The 23,807-nt window shown below is 35.1% G+C and overlaps 1 long non-coding RNA gene across 1 annotated transcript; it reads left to right on the top strand.

The window, feature by feature from the left end:
- The first annotated feature begins 1,601 nt into the window (after window positions 1–1,601).
- LOC145675526 (uncharacterized) lies at window positions 1,602–8,087 on the top strand. Its single transcript, XR_014129143.1, has 2 exons — window positions 1,602–1,698; window positions 7,072–8,087. It is a non-coding gene; the product is annotated as an uncharacterized LOC145675526 (long non-coding RNA).
- The last annotated feature ends 15,720 nt before the right edge of the window (window positions 8,088–23,807 follow it).

Genomic DNA, 23,807 nt, shown 5'->3' on the forward strand with positions numbered 1-23,807 from the left:
TGATACTAGCACCATCTATTAGCGTCGGTACGAAAATAAAAGAATTTACTAAGAGATAGTATCTACAAAAATACATATTCTAGATAAATCAGTGTAATTTTATTTTAATGGATCCCAATAGAAAATTGTTTCAGAAAACAGAATGACTCAGATCAAAAGATTACTAAATTCAAATAATAAATTCTGCTTCATTGCTTAGATCTTTTATAATGAATCACCACAATCTCAGTGAGATGTCAAAATATAGGCCTATATACAAATTTTTAATATTCCTTTTTTAAAAAAACCATAATTACATGATATAGATATTGGAAATGAATACGTTAATTATACAATTAGATAGTAAGATAAAAGAATAAAACGTAGAACACAGATGTATTTGAACCAGGTGAAAGTGATACCTGAAATTTACAAAATAAATGTCTAAGAAACATGATTTAGCACGACGCTCGGTTACAAAGCCAACAGTAAAGGAAGATCCTGTTACGCGATATTCTATACAATCCATACAACTATCTTCAGCATTTTTATTCATTACTGTCTTTGGTAAATAAAGTACATAAATTATTTTATTCTCAGTCAGTAACATACGCGCCGACTACGTGGGTGCTCCGGGGCTTCAGTACCCACACAAATAATCTTGTGGGTTCGGCACACCCACAAGACTTTTAGTTTGATAGAAAGAAAATAAAATAAATATTTCTCACTTCGCTTATCAGAAATAATATACAATTAAAACATTGACATGGAAGTTAAAAATTCTAACCTCTGAAACATGTTTCAAATATGTTTGTCCAAAGGCAACGAAGCAACACACTCCCCTCTTCCTTAGCTGTCGCTGGCCTAGCCAAAGGCAGCCACCACAGTAAAAATGGTACTATATTGTGAAAAGAATCGAGCACAACCCATTATGACAGTGTTCATAAAAGATTTTAACTAAAAAAAATCAATCCAAAAGTGTCGAGACTCCCTTGAATACATATAACAAGTACCGGCATTGATATTCACCCACACAAATTTTGGAAAATCGGCGCCGTTGGTCAGCAAAGATTAAGTAATATTTTCGAAAGATAATTTAATCATATTTTATGTAATGTAATGAAACCATGAAGTAAGAATTTTTTAAAAATATATTATTTTTATTCATAAAAATTATAATGGCAATTTGGTAGGTGAAAATGGAAGGAAGTTTTTTGTAATATCTTAACTGCTGGATACGTGCGTAACATTATTTTCAAAAATCACAAGGACAGTACTTGTAATCAAAAAATCGTTGGAAGCAGAAGCAAAATAGTCAAGAATCACCTGTAGTCAAATAACATTGCTTGTTAGTAGTAATTAACAATTCGGATAAAATCACGAAAAAAATGAAAGCAAACCTCAGGGTAAATTAAAATTCAAAAATACTTATTTTTACATCATTAAATAACAACAATATTTTGTCAGGAAATGTAATTAGAACTTTCCTAAGATTTTGTAAATTTTTATGTTGGCTTTTGGCAAAGTTAAAAGAAAAAATAATTTAGGCAAACAAGGACAATAGTCCATATAAAATGACCAAGTTTGCAACTAAAAAATCATTCTGCATTCTGCATCCTGGGTCCTGTATCCAGAATCGCAATGGAATGGTCTATACGAAATTACAAATACCGCAAGAAAGACCATGTCCGGTCAAGACCAAGCGAAATATGCAATGAGGTAAAGTATGACTACAGATAACTTTAACTGCCTATTTTGCATGCAACATAATATTCGGAGGTCTCTGAAAGTAACAGGCAAAGAAGTCTGAATATTTAAGTACTCAGCTTATTTATGTCATAATTGGCTTAGCATTGAGTAAATTTATAGTTATATGTTTTGCAGTTAAGGTAACATACTATGTCTGGTTATAAACTCAAAACTCTTAAATATTTACAGTTAACTAATTTATATTGTTACACAAAAACCCACTATACTACCATTGTAAATCAGTTGTTTCATTAATAAAATATTGTCATTTTATGACAATAAGAAATTGCAACCATTCGTTTAATTGCACTCGTTAATTTGAAGTACAAATTCACTATTTCTTTTGTAATTAATATAACAAAATTTATAATATAACAATTTATTTTGATTTTTTTATTTCTTTAATATTTATTTTTTTTTTACTTACGGTACAGTAATAAGAGAAAATTTGACATTCCAAAATTTGGAGTGGTGGAATAATTGTTAGTGCAGTTGAAACACAATTTAAAATTTAGAAAAGTAAATGAATATAAATGTTATATAGATAATTTTACGTTAACTTGTGTCTGAAATGTAATTCCCATAAATTACGAGTGCATGCATTAAGAAAACAGAAAATATTTATTGTGGTGTACTTATTGACTCCATGTCAGAAGGGCCCGGAGAAAAGGGCGAGGACAGAAAGGCCCGTGTCAAAATGGTCCAGCGACAAAAGGGCCGGATCCCACGAGAAAAGAGCTCGAGTTAAAAGGGCCCGGGTAGAAATGGTCCCACTGTCAGAAAGCCTGAAATCAAAACAGAAGTGGAAATCAAAGATGCACGAGGGGATAGTGTCCCCTTAGAAAGTTGAAGTGTTTGTCCAACAGAAGGAAGAATATCATCGGTTATTATTAACAAAAAGGAAACTTGAATTGTGATCTTAATTTTGTTTAGTTGCTATTTGTTCTGCAACAATCGCTATCGCTTAAGTCGGTTCTCGATGAAAGTTTGCTTTCACCCGTGTCTCTCTGAATTTGTATTCTCGAGACATAGTCCAATCAGACTTTATTAATGACTGTAACCTTAGTTCTAAAATTCCATTTCTGCCCCTGAATCAAAGTATAAAAACATATATTATATGAATAATATTCTCTTGAAAACATTTCTTTAATTTTGCTATAAGAACATACATGTAGATCTGCATACAGGGTTAGTCAAAAGTATTAGGACAGAACAATAATAACGACACGCGTGGACGGAGGAAAATAAAATGTTGCAATTGGTATTATTGCAGAAACTGCATTGATTTGGAATGTGGTCACCGTGGAAGCCATCTTGAATTCCGCTATATTGCAGATCGTATATTTTTTTAGTGAAAAAGGCTATGATTTTACACTTCAATTTGAGCTGGGGCCGCGGTGGCTCAGTGGTAGAGCGTTCACCTCTGGTGCTTGGGGTCCCGGGTTCGATCCCAGCCCCCGCCAAGTGAACTTTGTGGTGGACAAACACCGCGTGCTTGGGTTTTCTCGGGGTTCTCCCGTTTCCTCTCACTTTCTTCATTCCACCATTTCATTCATTACTCATCATCACGGCCTCCTTTAGCCTAACCTGCATAATCGTGGGACGTAAAACTCTAAGATTTCATTTCATTTTTTTTTCAATTTGAGCTTTATATTCCCACAAATGAGAATGTGAAATCATTTTTGACACATAGCCATCTGGTTATGAGATAGGATGTTTAACATAGTATCTAATAGAATAAAGTATCATGACAGGGAATAACAACGAGACAAGTGGACAAAGGAAAAGTAAATATTACAAGTCCGTATTGGTGTTAAAAACTGCGTTAAATGATCATGGCAGCCAACTTGAATTCTACATATACCATACAATTTTTTCAAAATGAAAGAGGTATTTGTGTCTCATAAATTTAGGCTAGAATCTTTCTACAAACGATAATGTGTGCTACGTTTGACGTTTGTTTCTAGTAGAAGAAAGTATTTGGACAGGCAACTAATAAAGAGGGCTTCATTGTGTTCTTAACATTTCTGTTCGTTTTCTTGCGTTTGTAAAATATTGTGAAGTTACCACGCATGTTAATAGTAAGTATAACATATTTTAATAATAAGTATATTTGTGATTAGTTGTTACTTTACGACTATAAAGCAATAGAATTCTCCATACCCCCTTCAATGCAGTTTTCGCATCAATACACATCTGCAATATTTACTTTTCCTCCGCCCACGCGTATCGTTATTGATTGCTGGTCTGTCGTAATATTTTTTACTAATACAATATTTTTTCCACATGTATGCTCTTTCAACACAAATAAATCAGGTACTGTCCACAGAATATTTTTTCATCTAATAAGTATTTTCATACTTCTGAGGTTTTTAGGGTATATCTCATGTTTCTTGACGTGGGCCCATTTTGTCGCGGGGCCACTTTTGACTGGAGCTCTATTGACGTGGGGCCTTTTTGACCGGGACCCTTCCGACCCGGGCCCATTTGACGTAGGGCCTTTGACTGGGTTCCTTTTGACGCGGGACTGTTTTAACTCGGGCCTTTCTGTCCTCGCCCTTTTGTCCGGGCTCTTCTGACGTGACACCTTACTTAGTGTGGGAGAATAACGTGTAATTTGTATTCTTAAGTGTAGGAAACTGACACTAAATTTTCAAATTGTATTTATTTACAGTTTCAAGAACAACCGGAGAGTATAATTGTTGTTTAATCATTACTTAAGTAGCAAGGTGTTCTGTTTTTCAAGCTGTCGTCTACTTTATGATATTATTTAATTTTATTTTCCTTTCTTTATCTTTTAATCCGTGCAAGTTTACTTTTGGAGCACTACTCTAAATAATTGTAGAAAAAACGTAATTATTTCACTAATTTCCTTCTTATTGTTCCTTAAAAGATTTACGGTGGGCAAAGTGAAAACATCTCACTTGGCATAGATAAAATTCAAGAGGGCCACCAGAAGTAATTGTTGAAAATTACAATTCTTTTACGATTTGCGTATGAATACAGCTTCCGAATGTATGGTATAAAAACTAGTGCATAAACACATTCCTACCTGTGCAATGTGGACCCTAAAAAGCATGAATACTATCTAACTGAGTCAGAGCAGAGCGAAGCTGGTATGCCCGCGCGGTAGCACAAGGATGCGTCCGAAAATAGCTGGTACGTCAGCGATGGTGGGTATGCACATAAGCGAGGGTAGTGCAAACAAGTAGGTTTTTGCAATGATACGCGTTTCAACTGCTCTTTTAATGGTTTTACACTAGTAACGCTTCACTTGTAAACATAAAATACAATTTATGTACACTATGTAGAAATATACCGTCGCATAGTGATCGAAATAACAAATTAAGCTGGACAAAACCAACAAAATTAACTCTATCACTAGAACGAACGTCTATAGTCTTTTAGTAGGGAAATGTTCACTCTATATAGAACAGATGTGTTTTTCATCCTGGCATCACTCGTTCATGAGAAAACACCTGTCGAAAGTGGATAATTGGCCGTCCTTGTAAAAACGCTTTTCGTATGTGGTATTATGACGGACCTGTTACTCTTAAGTATGTTGATAGTTATGAAATGCTAAATATTGGTATTGTTCATCAGAACAATAGCAATCCTTTAATGCTAATAGTAGGTCTCTGAGGCACTTTGTATGTGCACTGGGGGCATTTTTGCATTATATTCAAAATCAATGCTATGCTCTGTATTTGTAGACTTTTAAAATTTTCTCAGCAAGTCCAAGGTTTCATTTTCATTTTAATATTTTCTGTGGTCTCTAATGAATTTTATTAGAATTAGCTGCTACTACGTGCTACTTGGCAAACGAAGAGAGCGTCAATGAGTCTGGGCGCGCGTTCAATGCTCACAGAGACTGACTGCTGGTCCTGTTGCGTCGTGTTGTCTTGCCACCTAAACAAGTCTTCATGCACATGGTAAATCGTTGGTGAATTTACTATATCCGTAACTCCTCTCCCAATAGAGATGCTAAGTGAGGAAGCTCAGACGTCTCAAAACAGACTTCCGCATGAATCACGAGAAATGGTGCCGAAAAGTGTAGGAAGCATACAAGCGCAGAGTTGCTACATATTTTTTGTCATCGTCTGATCCGTTAATTTCATCGTTCCGACACAGCATGCCTCAAATAACAATATATCGATCGAAGTGTTACAACTTTTAAATAGCAATCGTCAATGTATAGCCACCAGACACTTTTGGAAGTGATTAATCTCACAATCTAATTTTGTGATTTTTATCGTACTTAATAGGACAACTACTACTGTATTGGTTTCAAATATGCATGTTGCGAGATACTTTCGTTTCTGTTAACATTTCTTACAGGGACTGACTTTTGGTTAAATTCAATATTCATGTTTATATGTAATTTTTCGTTACTATCCAAAAACATGTTTATTTTGTTTATAATGAGATCTTTATCCTACAATTTTAATACGAATAACATTACCATAAGTTTTACATTTTTATTCATAACGACCCAAGATGGTATTTGTAAACCTGATATTGAAAATGTCGACTTTTATTCGCCACCTACATAGGCAACTCACATCACTGACCATAAGCGATAAATTATTATTCATATTACAGCAGAACAATCGAAAATAGCCTAATGTGCCTTTAAAAACTACCATATCGACAAAAACTCGTCTTCAATACACTCACAAATAGTTTCGTCGCATTTTCGCGTCACTCCGACCACTGTGAGTCGGTAGAAACTAGCATCTAATAGAGTCACCTTTCGTATGCACTCTCTTATTATTTTATCCTTTGTGTAAAGCACTTGCAATGATTTTCCACTAGTAACCTTACTTGTAAACCTAAAATTGCAGCTGTATTACTTTGTATTTAATTTGTGTCACCTGCAGAAAGTTGTTCCTTATAAATATGTCTTTTCATTTAAAAGTATTCAATTCTACCTGTTAATCTTCCAAAATGTGGAGCGCCAAAACTAGACCAGCACCCCTTAATCCATTCTAGAGTGTTATTATCTCGGTACATTTATCCAAATAATTGTACAGGAAAGTGGGGTACAGTGAGACAAGAGCTTTTCTTGATTATGTTGCATGAAGCTGGAAATGATGGATGTACAGACATGCGGCTGTTAACCTTCCTCTGTCACCTTAGTAGGCAAATGGCTGACGCGAAGGATGTAGGCTGTGAGAGAGTTCAATAATTTTCAATTAAGCAAAGTAAATTTTCTGTATTTCCTTAACGTCTGAAGGAATCAAAGTAAATCAAATAATTGGAGATTAATTTCAGAGCATGAGATACTTTATTATTTGTCGATATTTATCACAATATTGTTGATAGTTAAACATTTTTTTGTAGTTCCGAGGAAATATGATTGACATTGATAATACGCTATTGGAGTACAGTGAGCCACTTCCTTCAAACAAAAGAGATGTGTCCAGAGAAGAAATTCTTGGCCGAGAAAAGAGACATCAAGAAAACAACAAAGAGGAAACAAGAACAAAATAAAAAGAGATGCGTTTTTGACTATGAAGTTGATCCAGATGTAGATAAAGTATTGGTCGAATTGTCCTTAACAGATGAAGAAATGGATTGTTACACGAAATTGGCGCAGATGATTTTAAACACTACCATGGAAACATAAATGAGGATGATTATGTTCTGGTAGAATTTCATTGTAAAAAAGATATTTATTATATATTAGGAAGATTTGAAACTGGATAGTGATAACAATAACTATATAGTTAGCTTTCTGCGACAAAATGGTAAAATATACGGAAAATCTATTTTTCCAGTTGTTCAGGATATTGCAGCTGTAAACGCAAATGACATCAAACTGAAATTACCATAAGCGCTAACACATTGAAAAACTAAACGTCAAATGTCATACTTATCATTTTCTGTTGATTTTCATCTTTTGGATATGTGTTGAACTGAGTAAATAAATCAGAGGTGATTAACATTAAACCAAAATAACCAATATTGTATGATAGCCTAAGCTCCAACCTTCTGTTCAGTTTTTTTTGTTTCAATTTAATATCTTATATAATACAAGAGTTATTATCTACGGAATAAATGTGTCTCATTGTACTCCACTTTCCCCTACAGATCAATAATATGCCTACAAACAGATACACCTTTAAAAAATGTTAATGTGAAAAACATACTTCATGGCTGGACGAAAGTTGCAGGCCTGTGCAGGATTGAGCCTACAGGAAGAAGGCGGAAAACGACGGTGAATATAAGCGTGAACGAAGATGATTTGGAAACTTCAGTAGCTACTTGTATTATAACCTAAAAGCTCTAATATTCCTACTAAGGCCGGAAGTATTAGAAATCTACTACCACTTCCAGTTTCAATATTAATTGAAAAAATATATAACGCCATATAAATAAATTCCTTCACGGGATGTACACGCAACAATGTTACTTGTTTTTATGCATAGTCTATTACATTATGGTCTTTTGTAGTTTGTCTTAGGTAAGCGTAATTCTAGCCTCGTTTCCCAGTACTAATCACAAAATTTTTGGCGTTAATCCTTTGCCTTGAGATAATTGGAGATCTACGTCTACTGGAATCAAACCTATAAGATTTAACTACAGTCTGGAAATTTAGAAATAACGTCAAAATTAATCATATCCTTCCAGTCCAGTAGCCAACCCAAAAATTTAGGGGCGGTAGAAATTAGGTGGGTCCCGATCAAACCATACTATAGTTCATCACCATATTATAGTTGATTTGCAAGCCTACCGTGAAAATTTTAGGGGGAGCCGGTAAAAATTTAGGGGTCCCGACCCCCCAGACCCCCTTGAATACGGGCCTGTATCCTGCTAAATGCTGTTAGCCAGCAGGATATTTGTTATAACGTATATTGCATGGATACAGTCTGCGGGATTTTTTTTTTTTTTTTTTGTGCACCACCTTGGTGATGGTGAGAAAGGAAATTTACGTCTTTCTTTAATATTTGTTACTACACCTCTTACATAATTAATGCCTTATTAACTGATGTATGCAAATGAATGTGTATTGAAGCTATGATCATTCAATTATTTTATAGATATTACATTTATTTTTAATTCTCATTTTATCATCCCGAGATCCCTTAGTTCAATCCCAGCGAGCGCCAAGTGAACTTCGTTATGGACGAACACCCTGTACAAGGTTCTCCTATTTCCTTCCACTTTCATAATTCACATTTCGTTCACTCCCTATTATCATCGTTATCGCCTCTCTTGACCTCGGGCATAATCGTGGAATACTAAACTTAAAAAAATATGCTCAGATACCATGTTTTATTCTTCTGTATATAGGATGCACAACAAGCAGTTTCAATGCTAACGGTTTATTACAAGTGGAATAATTTCTGAATGCTGAGAAGAAAATATAACTTTAAAATTGGTTTACATGACTGAAAAAAATGTTTCTGAACGAAACAGGATCGCAGACTCCGAAGGAGAACTGCGCAGAATTTATGTGGGGTTCTCAGCACCCGACTAAAACAGACAAAAATAGGAAAATAAAATAAAAGAACTAAGACCAAAGAAAGAAAACTAAATTCTAATTCAACGTAATTCCTAAATGGGGTATTCAGTGCACAATGGATTCAAATCCACTTTATGGTTATTATTGTGATATTTTATATTTAAGATCTTTATATGAAGTTCCTTTCTTAATACTTCTATAGGAGGAAGCTACCTCCTCCTGTAAATACTTCTTATATTGTAGAAAACAGTGCTCCTTTTTCCATGCATACAAACTTTGTCATTTTCTCCCATACTTTTGATAATTGAACTTGAATTTCTTGTGTTCTGAACACCTCAAATGATGGTAGGAGCCGACATTTCCTTAGGGTGACAAAAAATATAAGATTTGAGATGAGATTTAAGCAGGGAAGGAAAAATCCAAAATTGTAATCTTGATGAAGAAAAGACAGCAAAAATTATCTTCACTGTTTTTTCTCAACGAAGTGGCGATTCCTTTAAATGACAGCTTGAACTATACCTTCTTATGCTTCATATTATATCAGAAACGACAGACGATGAAAATGGCGTGACGAGAACTAAGGTCGGGGGTTAGAATCTTAGAATTTCCCTAGTTATACCGCAACACTTTCATCAAATAATACATATTTTGCAGCGTGAAGAAAAGAAGAAACACGAAAAGAACCCATTCATTCAAAATACCTAAAATATCATTTTTAGGAGAGCCAATTTCCAGAATTATCTGGGAAAGGGTAGTCCTATAAGTCCGAATGGATTCCGTACCCCTTGAGTCCGGGCTTGAACAGTTAATTAAAGGATCCCTACTGATTTATAAAAACCGGCGCTTCTGGCTACATTGAAATATTTCTGAGAATTGGCATTTTTTTTGTCCTGTTTCACAGAAAGTACTATCCTCGTAATACTAATGTAGAAATGATAAAAAATGTGTTCTTTAATTGGACTTTTTCTTCAATTTCTACAGTTGTACTTAATATGACAATTATTTCACTACTACAAGTATATAAAAATGCATTTTATTTTTATGATATTGAACAAGTTAGTGACAAGTTATGATATTGAACAAGTTAGACTTACTTCTGTATCAAACCGCTGTCTTAGTTGTGTAACACACACACACATACGAATAAATTACTCTAGTTGAGTTGTGACTTTTACTTGGACCTTGATATAAGGCTACCGATGCTAAGAGATGGCATTAGTATCAACGTCTTTCAGACTAAAGGAAAATACGGGAAATAACCACCTATTCTACAATCGAGAAAGGATTAGCCCAGCGTTTCCCAACCTTTTTCAACTTGCGGCACACTACGGGTGTAACTTGAATTCTCGCGGCACACTCATAGATATTATTATTATTATTATTATTATTATTTCCAAATATAAAATATCATGGTGATTATGATTTCTGTGATTACTGATCTCCTTCTCACAGAGATGAATGCTCGATCACAGGTTTTTCCCTATGCTTATTTTTTATTCCAATTTTAAAATAGAAAAAAAAATGCAATGAAATATAGGACTCAGATTTTTAAAAATACGCTTTCTTTTTCAAAAACTGTATCCAACCTTTCACTAAGAAAGATCACTAAATAACGAACGAACAAACAAATGTCTTGCACTTTTAACTTTGCTCTTTTAACCAAAACCGGTGCATATTATTGCAATCACACAGCTTGAGATGCGTCGAAGTCAAAACATACCTGTTGAACAAAGTGGTGTTTTGTCATTCACATGCGAATCAGTGTTCTACGAATGTTCACTTGATGCGTACCGTACAAGTGCTTCCATTTTTCGGTGTTAGTATGAGTCTCAATTGAAACCTAACATAGCAGCTAACCGTGAAAATGTGTACGAACCGAAATACTGTCTGTTACACAGTAATAGATGTAGAATAATATATTACAATTACAGTAATTTTTTCCATGGTAAAAATTCATAGTAATGTAAAATACAAAAATATACATTTTTTCCTATGTCTTGCAATTTGGTTGCTATAGAATTAATAATTTTGTTTCGATTTCCTCGCGGCACACCAGCGGTCTATTCGCGGCACACCAGTGTGCCGCGGCACACCGGTTGGGAAACGCTGGATTAGCCAATGAAGAACGCTGAAACAGACGATCAGCCAATCAGCATTTATGTTCGATATAATTCTCAGATACCCTCAATATAACTGTTACGAAATATATCAAATAATTTCCATTTACTCTGTGTTCTTCTTTACATTATTCCGAGGGAAAAAAACACTGGGCTGTATATTATACTCATTGAATGGTCTTTCTACTGAAATTCTACAAATTTATTTGCATTTAATGAAAAAAAAAGTCTCAAATGTGAGACATATATAGGTCTTGTTGAACTAATCAAGATGATACGTGTGAATGTAAACGTCCATGCGTAATTTTCGAGCAAAAGAGTAAAAAATAATTTAATTAATTTCTAAACCTAAAAAGTGATGCTGTACGAGGAGTATGGTGTTTATTGAGGTGAAATTCATTTTTAGTAAAATACAGAATGGTTACAATAAAATGCCCCTATTCACGGCGGTTCAGCGAGGGCCGTAACCAACGTATTACACTGAAATTTGGTAAATATGCTAATGAGACCATGCGGAAGCGAGTTAAGCTGGAAAAGCTATTAGTTTCACTTTTCGCCACCAGGGGAAAATTTGTCGCTTTGCAAGCCGTAACACGAACGAGCTCATATTTCAAACGCACGATCACTTAAGCATGGCTATTTATAACAGAAACCGTGCTTTGTCAGTAAAAATGGTTTTTCAGTAAGTGTCATAAGGGCATGTATGCTGTACGAGTTCAAACTCGGGTCAAACGCCACTACAGCGGGGCGGAAGATATGCCAGGCCTTTGGTGAGGCTGTAGCTACTACGCGGACAGTGCAGCGGTGAATTAACAAGTTTAAGGACGGCGACGAAACACTCGAAGACGCACCACGTGCCGAGAGACCAAAGCATGTACAAAATAAAGTTCTTCAGGCACCAATTGAGGCGAACAGTAGTCAGACATGTGAGGAACTGGGGCTACAGTTCAGTGTGTCTGGAGAAACCATTTGGCAGAACCTCCATCAACTTGGGAAGCACTACAAGTTAGATCGATAGTCCCACATGATTTGACTCCGGGCCAGAAGGCAACGCGAGCAGACACATATGTTTATTTACTGTGTCGTCTAAGAAAGGAGCGATTTCTGGACAGAGTGTTGATATGTGATGAGAAATGGGTCCTGTATGAAGCTCCACGGCGCCGTCATCATTGGTTAGTATCCCATGAACCGGTTCCAAAACAGCCGAAACCACCACTGCACCAGAAGAAGGTCGTCCTTTGCTTTTGGTGGACTGCTCGCGGCATCGTGCGTTGGGAACTATACTACCAGCTGCTCAGAGCATCAATGCAACTGTGTCCTGTCAGCAGCTGAGCCGTGTTCAAGAAAAACTTAAAACTTTTCTGAATCGCATATCGATCCTCCTATTACAGGACAGTGCTAAGCCCCACATGGTAGGATGACCCGGGACATCATTTTACGTCTCGGATGGGAAACACTATTGCATCCGTCATACTCCCCCGACATTGCACCGTTCGATTATCATCTGTTCCATTCCTTGGACAATCAACTTAGAGGACGGCAGTTCAAATCCCTAGTAGAGGTGCAAAATGCACTTGGGTATGGGTGTTTTTTCTTTTTCTATGCAATGTTAGAATGGTATAATGCCCCTCCTACTCTGTAATCAGGTAGTCTTGATTTCCAAACCAGGAGCCTGACGACTTGACTAAGATGTTGGAAATATATAAATAGATCCAGTACGTAAGCAAAACTAAACCACAATACCTCACTTCTCTCGCAAATTGACTTGTCATTGTTAATTCGATCATTTAACTTAAAATGGTGTGTTTCTCACCACTGTATGTGCCTTTCTCAGATTAGCTTGTGGACCCCCTGAGATTGTCTTCCGGACCCCAGGTTGGAAAAAGCTGCTTTACAGCGATCAACGTTAAAACCAGAACGGATTTAATTTCAACCACTTTCGGTTTTAATATAATCTCCATCAACGGAACGGAACCGAACCTTTTATCCTGAGGTTTAGATGTTGTGAATACCGGGTTCTTATTTGAACCCTTGCCTAATATTTGTTGTGAAGGCATTTGTTCTTGTTGTCGAATTGCAACCGTCACATCTTCTGTGACGTATTTTTTTTTTTTAATAATTAAGAAGGGGAAGCAGGATGAGTCTGGTCTGAGGGGCTGTCGGTGGTGGTGCGATCATTGCCGTGATGGAAGACCTAGGTCTTTACTGAGGAGGCTGTGGTCGTGCATAGACCTGACGTATGGCTGTTATTCTTCCGATGCGCCGTAGAATGTCATGTTCTGAGGTGCGTAGCGTCTTCCATTTTTTTGAGTGAATTTCCATGAGCTCCGTAGCGTACTGGAGGCCAGTATCCATGAAGTCTATTTCTAACTTTTGATGCTCTACATTCTTGGCAAAATGTATCCTGGTCAATCAACTAGATCGGTAATTTTTTGTCTTTCAGACGGACTCAAGGACAAAGGAAACACATAGAGTAGATTTGGTAAACTAAACTATTTACTAGGTTCTTGGTTATGACGAAGAGCATAGGCGCGCCCGAAGAGTATTTTCTATGGGGGGGGAGGTTCAAAATCCCTGGTTGGTATATTATGTTTGGTATTTTTTATTTGTATTTAGAAAATCTTAAAAAATTTAATACATTTTCGTGAGCCAGGGGGGTTTGGGCCCCATCCTGCCCTCCTCTTCGGGCGCCCATGACGAAGAGGCTTGCCGAGTGAGATCTGCAGAGCGCAGAAGCCTTCCAGTTTGAGGCACACGACCTGCTAGTGATTACAGAAGAGAATGATGATACTGGTACTAAAAATTTAAAAAAAAATTTGTGTAAACAATAGCAAATTTCTTCTAGGTTATTGCACGAACTTATTGATACCCCCTCGTACGTATAAGCTTATGCTTGTTCATGTCAAAAAGTTTTAAATACGCCATAAACTTTTTTCGACATGCCAGTCCTTAACAAGATGAAAATTATAGTGTTTAGAAAAGCTTAAACGAACTGAAATTTAACGAGGGCTCTTAAAAATGAAATATTACACAGCAACCAGTGTTGTTAACAAGTTTTCAATTAATGTGCAACAAAACCAATAAACCTTCGAAATATACTGAAAAGGAGTTTATTAAGGTATCTTTTTTTTTCTCTATTTCGCAGAGTAATTATATAGAGTTTAAGGTTGTTATCGAGTGAGAGCTAACACATGGACATCTAAGAACCAAGCGCGCTTTCCGTTTTATGGGTCTCGTATTTTAATAGTCCAGGCATCAAACACACCTGGTACCAGTAATAATGTTGTCTTTTGTTATTGTTGCTGTAGTGGTAGATTTAAAACTCGCTTACTTCATTTATTAAGAACAAGCGTTTAAAATATTATATTGACATATGTAATATAGTTATCAAATTTACAATATACATTTCAACACAGAAAATGAAATCAAGAACTCCAGAACACGATCAATTCATTGTTCTGTGTTCATAATCGTCTCGGAAAGGCAACCGTTTACACGCGAAACCTTAAAAGCATGAGCAGAAAAGAAAATATGTGAAGACATATTCCTTCTTTCGTTATAATCTCCGTTGAAATGAGAGTATGAAAGTAACGATCCATCAGATACTAGAAATGTCGTGAAAGAGTGGCGCTGTTGTCAATTCTACTCTTGACGTCACGAATTAAGGAGTTATAAATCCCGCTGCTAATGAGGCTTAGTATTGAAAATGTACAATTTGTTTCTCTAATTTAATTCAAAAAGCATGCTGGAACACTTTTCCTTTTACACTGAGAAAGAAAAAAATGTATGTGGCATACTTTAATACGTAGGTTACATTTGTAAATTCTGTAGTTTTTGGAATTAACGTACAGCAAACGTGTAACTGAAAAGTCTATTTTATAAGTGTTCCAAATAAACGTACTTTCTGTACGAACGAAATAACTATATAGGCTGTCAGGTTCTCACATACAGATGGACGTATGTAACATATAGCTGACGTATGTAATGTACGGAAGGCTGTTAGATGCCATACATCTTGCGACGGCAGCGGAAAAGCTATGTAGCATATGGATAATATATACTCCGTACTGATTTCAGTAGTAAACATAAGGATTCCTTATATTTGTACAATATATTGCTGTCCGGATAATGGATTTTTCTCAGTGTATAGCTGCACATTATTGCATGTATGTTCAAATTTATCGTCCCGTTTTAGAACCGAAACTATATGAGATGTAAACCTACAAGTTAAGGTAGATCCGAATCAACCTGATGCATTCAATGTTTTGATGTTTTATCACCCAGAAATCGAATCTGAGACCCTATACACTAAAGACACATGCTATAGTCTACAAGATCAGCGGGGATTTGTTTTTATACGGCTGCAGGAAGATTGAAAGATCATTTTTATAGTTTGTTCGATAAACAGTTAATGAAAAGGTCAGAATAAAGCTTTTTGTGGATTTTTGTGTTTTATGGAGCAGAAAATTGAAAATTAAGTAAAAAAAAAAAGCGATGAAACGATACTGGAATCTTTAGAAAGTACATAGGAAGAAGAAAGAGAAAATCAGCTTTCTGGAAGAAGATAGTCAGTGAAGAGGTAGTAGAAAAGTAGAGGACAGCGTAAGAATATTGGAAACGATTTAATAGAGGACAACAAATTGGTTAAGATCTCATTCGAGAACAAATATCTTATTAGTAGAACGGTAAAATATAAAAAGGAATTATTAATATTGAAGTTAAATGTTAAGGTTGAAATACTCTTACTTCGAAATAATTTTACTTACTAAAAATCTTTGTTAATACGACCGATCAAGATCTTTGACCTCCCATACCAAGAAGGAATAGATTTAAACTCATAGGAATTGTTCAAAAAGTAGTATGACGTGTATGCGATTACAATTTTAGCGATATGACACATACATAGGCGTAACAGATCCCTCGGTTTAATACCCGGAGTAGTCATGAGAAGATGATTTATGCAGCACTCAGTTAGTGGATCATTCAGAAGGGAATAGTAAATATGTGTGCACGAAATGTGTCATTGTGCAATATTAGCGTCAAAGAGCACAACATAAAAAGGCTACCGCGTTCGAACAGAACCATATGGTTCGTGTCGCAAAGACGTCTCATAGCATCGCAAAATCGGTCCTATGTGGAAACAATGTATAGGGGAAAACCGAATGCAGCGACAATCAAACAGTGGACAGCGCAATGTGACTACATCCTGAGGTGTCACATCCTTATTCGAATGGCTATGTCAGATCGTACAGCGTTGTTCACAACGTTAGTTCGACACTGGAGCAACGAACGAGTGTAGACTTATTTGCGTCGACAGTTTGACAGAGACTACTTACCAACGGAATGGCGGCATACATAAGTTTACAGTCTTTCCTATTGACGTAGAACTACCAGCTACAATGTGCATTTAAGCACCATCGCTAGCGTGCTGAGGCACAAACAGTTATGTTTTAAAAAGTGTTGTGCTTCAACCTGTCCAGTGATGGCAACACGTTTGTTAGATTCTATCGTTTTGAGCACAATCTAGCAGTGTATTTTTGAGCATATTACCACTGAAACGGCAGATGAGATAGTTGGATATCTCGGACACAATATATGATTTGTAATAGAGGTAACAGAGGTCATACAGTTCCGGAGGCTCAATTTAAGTAGAATATTGTCCGCCCATATGTATCTCGGAATATAAGATAAACAATTGATATCCTTGTTACGCTGGCGTGCACGGTTGCGTGACATGAGTCCCATTGAACATATATGGGACACAATTAATATGTACCTAGTTCGTCTTGATCCTTCAAGAGACAGCTTCAATATCTTACTGCCTCGCATACAAGCAGCTTTTTTTCAAGAACACTTCCAACATCTAATTGCTTCTATGATAGGACTTACAGAGGCTCTGATTGCATCACGTGGAGGCTTCATGCAATACACTATGCGATTTATCAATGTTAGATGTGTTATACAGTTCTGAAACAGTTATCATTTCTATAGACCAGGGATTTTCAGAGATAAATCTAATTAGAATCTAATACAAGAAAATATTTTTAAATATTATTTTGAATTTTAATCTGATAGGCATATATTTATATTTATACATACTGTTAAGAACAACAAAAATAGATCTACTAAAAATTTTCAACAGGTGCAGAGTTGTTAAAAAATCGATTTAAATGAAGGAGGTACGATCTGAAACTAATGAGAATTGCATATTGAAATACCAGAAAAATGCAAATGCAACAAAACGTGCATGTTGAAATTAGTGGTGGACACAAAAACCGATTTTTCGGTTTTCGTTTTTCACCGAAACCGGTTTCGGTTTTTTCAAAACCGGTTTCGGTTTTTAACCGAAACCGGTTATCGGTTTTCTCCTAAACCGGTTCGGTTTTTACCTGGTCCGGTTTCGGTTTTCTTCAAAACCGATTTCGGTTTTCTTCCAAAATTTGTTCTATTTCTGATCAGAATGGTGTTTCATTGTTCTCCGGAAACCGAATCCATTTCCACAGAAATAGTTTTATGTGTTTTCGAAAAGTTTTCACCGAAACCAGTTTCGGTGAAAACCGAACCGGTTTTCGAGAAAACCGAAATGTCGGTTTTTCGGGTTTCGGTTTTTATAGAAACCGGTTTTCGGTTTTTATAAAAACCGGTTTTGCCCATCCCTAGTTGAAATACAATTAAAATTGAAATCTAATGAGACACATATGTGTGTGAGCAAATAGTTTTTTTTTTCAGTAAGATGGGCACAATGAAGGTAGAATTTTAGTGTGGGATTTTATATTTTCTACATTTTAAATGTAACCACTTGCTTTTAACAGTTTTTGGTGATACTGAACACATGCACAACAATTTTAAAACAATACGAGGTAAGTCAAAGTGGCGGACTCTCAAAAATGAAAATACTAAATAACTTTTTAAAAACTGCCCAAGTTTTTTAACCAAAATTTTTAACCAACTTTTTTTTTTATCATATGACTCAAAATTAAGGGACTTGCGAAGTTTTAAAATTTTCAAATGTCCTCCATTTTGAAACAGTATGACGGATCGAATTCGATATTTGTAATATGAATGAACTGACCAAATCTGGTTTTAATCCATTCGCTTTTAGAGAAGTTATTATATCCACTATATACAAGAAATTGATTTTACTATTATAGAAATAATGGATATCGTGAAATCTCCGTAATAAAGATCCCACACAAGCTTATTACAAACCAGAAATTATAAAGGGTCGCTGGCAAGAGGATGTCATAAAATAGGTGTCGTGATAGAAATTAGGTTGAGAACCACTGCTATAGAGAAATGTAACGAATCTGTGATTTAAAATAATGAATAAAATTTAAAAGTGTTTTTCTTGGTGTTGCGAATGGTATTTTTTACAAAGAACAGCATACTAGCACATTACGAAGTGCTGAAACAATATTTCGTGAAACCAAACTTTGAAAAAGTACCATTTGAAAGTATGTACTTCTACTTTCTTTATAAAGAACAACATTCTTTTGTTTATATCCACAGGTGTCCCTGTCGTTAATGGCATTCATTTTATTTTGCTCTTACAGAGAACTAAAGAATTACTGCTCAATTTGTTTCGTGTTACAACTTGATATTAAATACACCAAAAAGGACTTTGTGCTGAACAAGAACGTTTTGTTGGCTGGAAAAGAAGAGATTCCATTACTGGAACCAGCTGGATGCTCTGTTCGTCGCTTAAGAAGCGTTTACAGCAGCTGTTCTTCCAGCAATGAACGAAGAGTTAGTGAAGCAATAACTGGATATCAAAGGAAACACAAATGGAAAAGTAGTGGCTCCCGTTTACTTTAGTGGCCATCTTAAAAGAGAAACACTGAGCTCCACAAACGAACCTTCCCCCACGGAGAAGATCTCTCTTATATTAATTCCTGACTAATGATAACGCGTAAACGTTAAAGGAAATTTCGGAGTAGGATAAAATCTCCACAAAAGAGGCCTTTGGATCGTAACCACCTACTTCGATCAGTTATTTAAGTGAATTATTAAGGGTAACCCAATACAAAGGAGGTAAACAGTACATAATCTATTAATTGGACTTCCCTTTGTTGATTTAACAGTGAATACAAAGTTAACTCCAGAAGGTTTTTAAATAAACAATATTCTTTGGTTACAAATATTCTTTGGTTGGAACGTTTGTAACCGAAGAATATTCAAAGTATACTTCTGAAAGACAAAATATAATAATCTTAAATTGAATATGTACAGAGTGTTTCAAAACAACACCGGCAACGTTTGGGAGGTGATTCCTCATATCAAGATAAGACAAAAATTATAGACCAACCTGGGTGCACAAATGCTTCCTTTCGGAGTTATAAGCTGCCGAAAACATGATAAAGTAAACTTTAAAGGTTCATAGCTCCAAAACTATCGGACCTACCGTAGTCAGGTCAAGCCTTCACTTAGGGACTAATATGTGCCCTATCCAAAAATACATGTTTCAGAATCCTAAGGTATTCATGCAACAATTTTTATAGAGGGAGTTTGGCTACGGGCATATAATTTGAAGTACTCACCAATTACCTCTGTAAAAGTTGACACGCAAGTACCGCAGCATTCTAAACTTGGATATTTGGATGAGGCACATATTAGTTCCTAAGTGAAGTCTTGACCCGACTACGGTAGATTCCATAGTTTTGGAGCTATGGATCTTTAAATTTAATTTTTTTTGTTTTCGGCAGCCTATAACTCCAAAAGGAAGCATTTGTGCACCCAGGTTGGTCTATACTTTTTGTCTTATGTTGGTGTGAGGAATCACCTCCCAAGCACCTTATATTATATTATATATATATATATATATATATATATATATATATATATATATATATATATATATATATAGCCTTTCAATCTACGAACTGTGATAAAAAAAATACGGTGAACAATTTTATTAGAAACAAAGTAATAATCTTACATGGAATTTGATTTAATATCCTTCAGGTGAATAATTTTATTAGAAACAAAGTAATAATCTTACATGGAATTTGATTTAATATCCTTCAGGTGAATAATTTTATTAGAAACAAAGTAATAATCTTACATGGAATTTCATTTAATCTCCTTCAGGTGAATAATTTTATTAGAAACAAAGTAATAAGCTTACATGGAATTTGATTTAATCTCCTTCAGGTGAATAATTTTATTAGAAACAAAGTAATAAGCTTACATGGAATTTGATTTAATTTTCTTCAAAGTACTATCCTTGGCTAGCAAAGCAATTTTAAAACCCAACGTTGATTCCATGATTGGAAGCATTTTTGGAAGGCTTCTTTAGGAAGGGCGTTCAGCTTCTCTGTCGTGGTCCTCTCAATGTGAGGAATAGTGTCAAATGGTTTTCCTTTAAACACGGTTTTCATTTTTTGGGAAGAGCCAGAAATTGCATTGCTATATCTGGAGAGCACAGCAAATGAGGACAGACAAGGATATTTTTTCGGCCAAAAACTTGCAGATCAAAAGCAAGGTGTGGCGCGGCGAGTTTTTGCGGTGAAGAAACAAACCATTTGCCCATTTAAACGGCACTTAATGCTTTTCACGGGCCCATGCGAGATGTTTAGCTCTTCGGAAATCTCTCAAATAGTCATTCACCTGTTTGAACAAATCATTTGTGCCACTTTCTGCACGTTTCCACCTGTTTATGACATCGAAGGACGTCTCGATCGTTACTCGTTTTCAACCGACTCCTTGACGCTTGTGAATCGCTCATACCACTTTTAAACAATCTTCAATGCAGCCGCTTCATCTCCATGCACTAATTTTGACATTTCGTGAGCTTCTTTGGCACTTTTCTGCAGCTTACAAAAGAACTTAATGTTGGCATGTGACAGACATTCTGAACAAATCCTCACTCTTATGGCTCTTGAATGCAACTAACATGTCACAACTGTGCAACTACATTCTCCGTACTTTTTGATCATACCTTGTATTTTATAATCTGCTAATCTATATTGAAAACATAAATGGAAGATTCTTTCAATTAAATATCTTAAATAATTCTATTTCAATTATTGTATTACATATGAAGACCTACTCAAGAAAACAATAATAAAATGCAAATCAAACAATAATTCAACTCAGTTTATTTTCTTCTCATTTCCAAATATTATTTTTAAATAGATATTATAATATATTTCAAGTTCACTCACATCTCTCTGAGCTCCGTATTGCTGTCATATATTAACCAAAATTCTAAAGATAAAATCAAATGATCGCAATTGACACTAATTTTGTTTTTCACTTTTTATTTCACATTTTGGAGTTTTCAAGCGTTACTTTAATAGGAACAAAATAGTTGGCATATTTTCCAACACTAGTCATTAATTATACTTTCATGGAACTTTCAAAATTATTTATAAAAATTTTGTATTCATACAGTTGGTTAAGAAGTTAGTAATATTAATTCAATTATCCTAACTATATATAAAACTACATGAGCTGACGTAAATTATTGAGCACTTCCTGTAGTTCTACAATGATTAAATTTGGCATGATTTTAGCTTTCCAGAACTAACCGACAGGAAAATTGCCAAAAGTGAATAATTTTAAATTTGTTTAGGGGTCTAAAGGGAGGTGAAGAAATTCCCATGCTATTTAAATGGGTGTTTTCTTAAGATACAAAATCTTATCTTTTAGATAGTTGAAATAGGAAAAGAAACTATACCATTGTGGGTTCAAAAGGTGCGAGGCCGTAGGACGAGCAAAGACAGTGTGTGGGAGCGAAACCCCCGGATGGGCAGATTCAGGAAATATGAAGAACAAGTTCACGAAATTCACTGTTGATGCAAAAAGCGATAGGTAAGAAATGTGAGACCCTAGGTCGAGCAGACTTGGGGGCCTGGGGGCGGAGCCCCCAGCTAGCCAAAGGCTAATGAAATACCAAGATTATAGCAGAAACTTCATTCCTCACAGTTACTTCCACATTAAGTTTTTAATCAAATAATTAACACTACACGCAATTATATTCTATTATACTCATGTAAAAGCTATTTAATAGTGCATCTGTATTGACCCATTTTTTGCTACAAATTATTATAAGATTCCAGGCTTTCTTCAAATCTATTTAATACTATTCACCTATCTGGACAACGGCAACTCCTACAAACCTATCCCGGCTAAAATCACTTCTGAACTTCTTTCTTGCAGTAGTACGTTTTGGAGCACCTGACACACGTAGGATGACAAAACACGGAGTGTTACCAACACTAAATTTCAACTACTTGACACTCATCATAAAATCAGTGACCTCAAATATCTGTACAAACTCACACACGATCAACTCAGGTTTGAAACGCTACTTTCAGAATTGTATTTCCGAATTCCATTGAGACAAACACGTAACACACATCTTTTTCATATTGTACGATGTAGACTTCTAATAGTTCAGCATTCTCTGTTCTACAGGCTTCCTAGGTTATACAACGAATTGTCACATACATCTGTAGATTTATTAATTTCTGAAGCTGCATATAACTGCACTATGCCGTCATTTTAATGGATAAACTCTAGCCAGCTATTGTCAACCTTTCTTGTTATTACGTAGATGTTATTTCTTTATTATTATTATTATTATTATTATTATTATTATTATTATTATTATTATTATTATTATTATTATTATTATTATTATTATTATTATTATTATTATTGTCTTATGTTATCATCTTTTAGATTTGTTAGACATTCCAGTGTAATCTGACGTTCAACTGTATCTGGAATTATACATTTAAAAAATGCATTAATAATCACGCATTAATTTATCAAAATAAAATTACTCCACATTCGCACCAAGAAACCTCAGTGAAGTTACAAATGAGTTAGTGTTTGGATATCCATGCACTAGTATTAATGATTAAATCAGAAGTGGAAAGTTATTCTGCTGTACTTAACTAAAAATGTATTCTTTCATTGTGAAGCACGATTATAATCCAACCATACCTTTATAATATGTATTAAGTATAAATCAACCTGAACACAAATTAAAGTGTAGTTTGCTATCGTAATACAATTCTTTTGTATTTCCAAGAGCTATTTGTTTTAATTAAAAAATAAATATGCATTATATCAAATATTATGAATTGAACTAAATAATGACATAACTTAAAATATTTTGTAGTGCTCCGTAAGTGATGAGGGAGGCTAGATATAGAGAGTTTAAACTCACTGCATGATAATATCTATTATTATAACAACTGGATAAACATCCACACAACATTATTAAATACTGCACCTAGCTGAATTGTTAATATTTACTTTTACCTCGTGTGTTGAAAACGAATTCAGTTTCAGTAAACAATATTTTTGAATTTCGATTCTCAATGTTTCGAACAGCTATATACTTGCTAACTTGGTTAGCTATCAATCTCCTTTCCCACTACAAGTAAAGAATAGTCAATATACAGACACACATTTCATTTTAATCGTATCGGACAGTGTTCGCAGTGGAAAAAAGCAGAGGCGGTATGTTTTATTATGATTTT

The sequence above is a fragment of the Thermobia domestica genome, chromosome 18 (assembly GCF_964235325.1).
Source record: "Thermobia domestica chromosome 18, izTheDome1.hap1.1, whole genome shotgun sequence".
NCBI lineage: Eukaryota > Metazoa > Arthropoda > Insecta > Zygentoma > Lepismatidae > Thermobia > Thermobia domestica.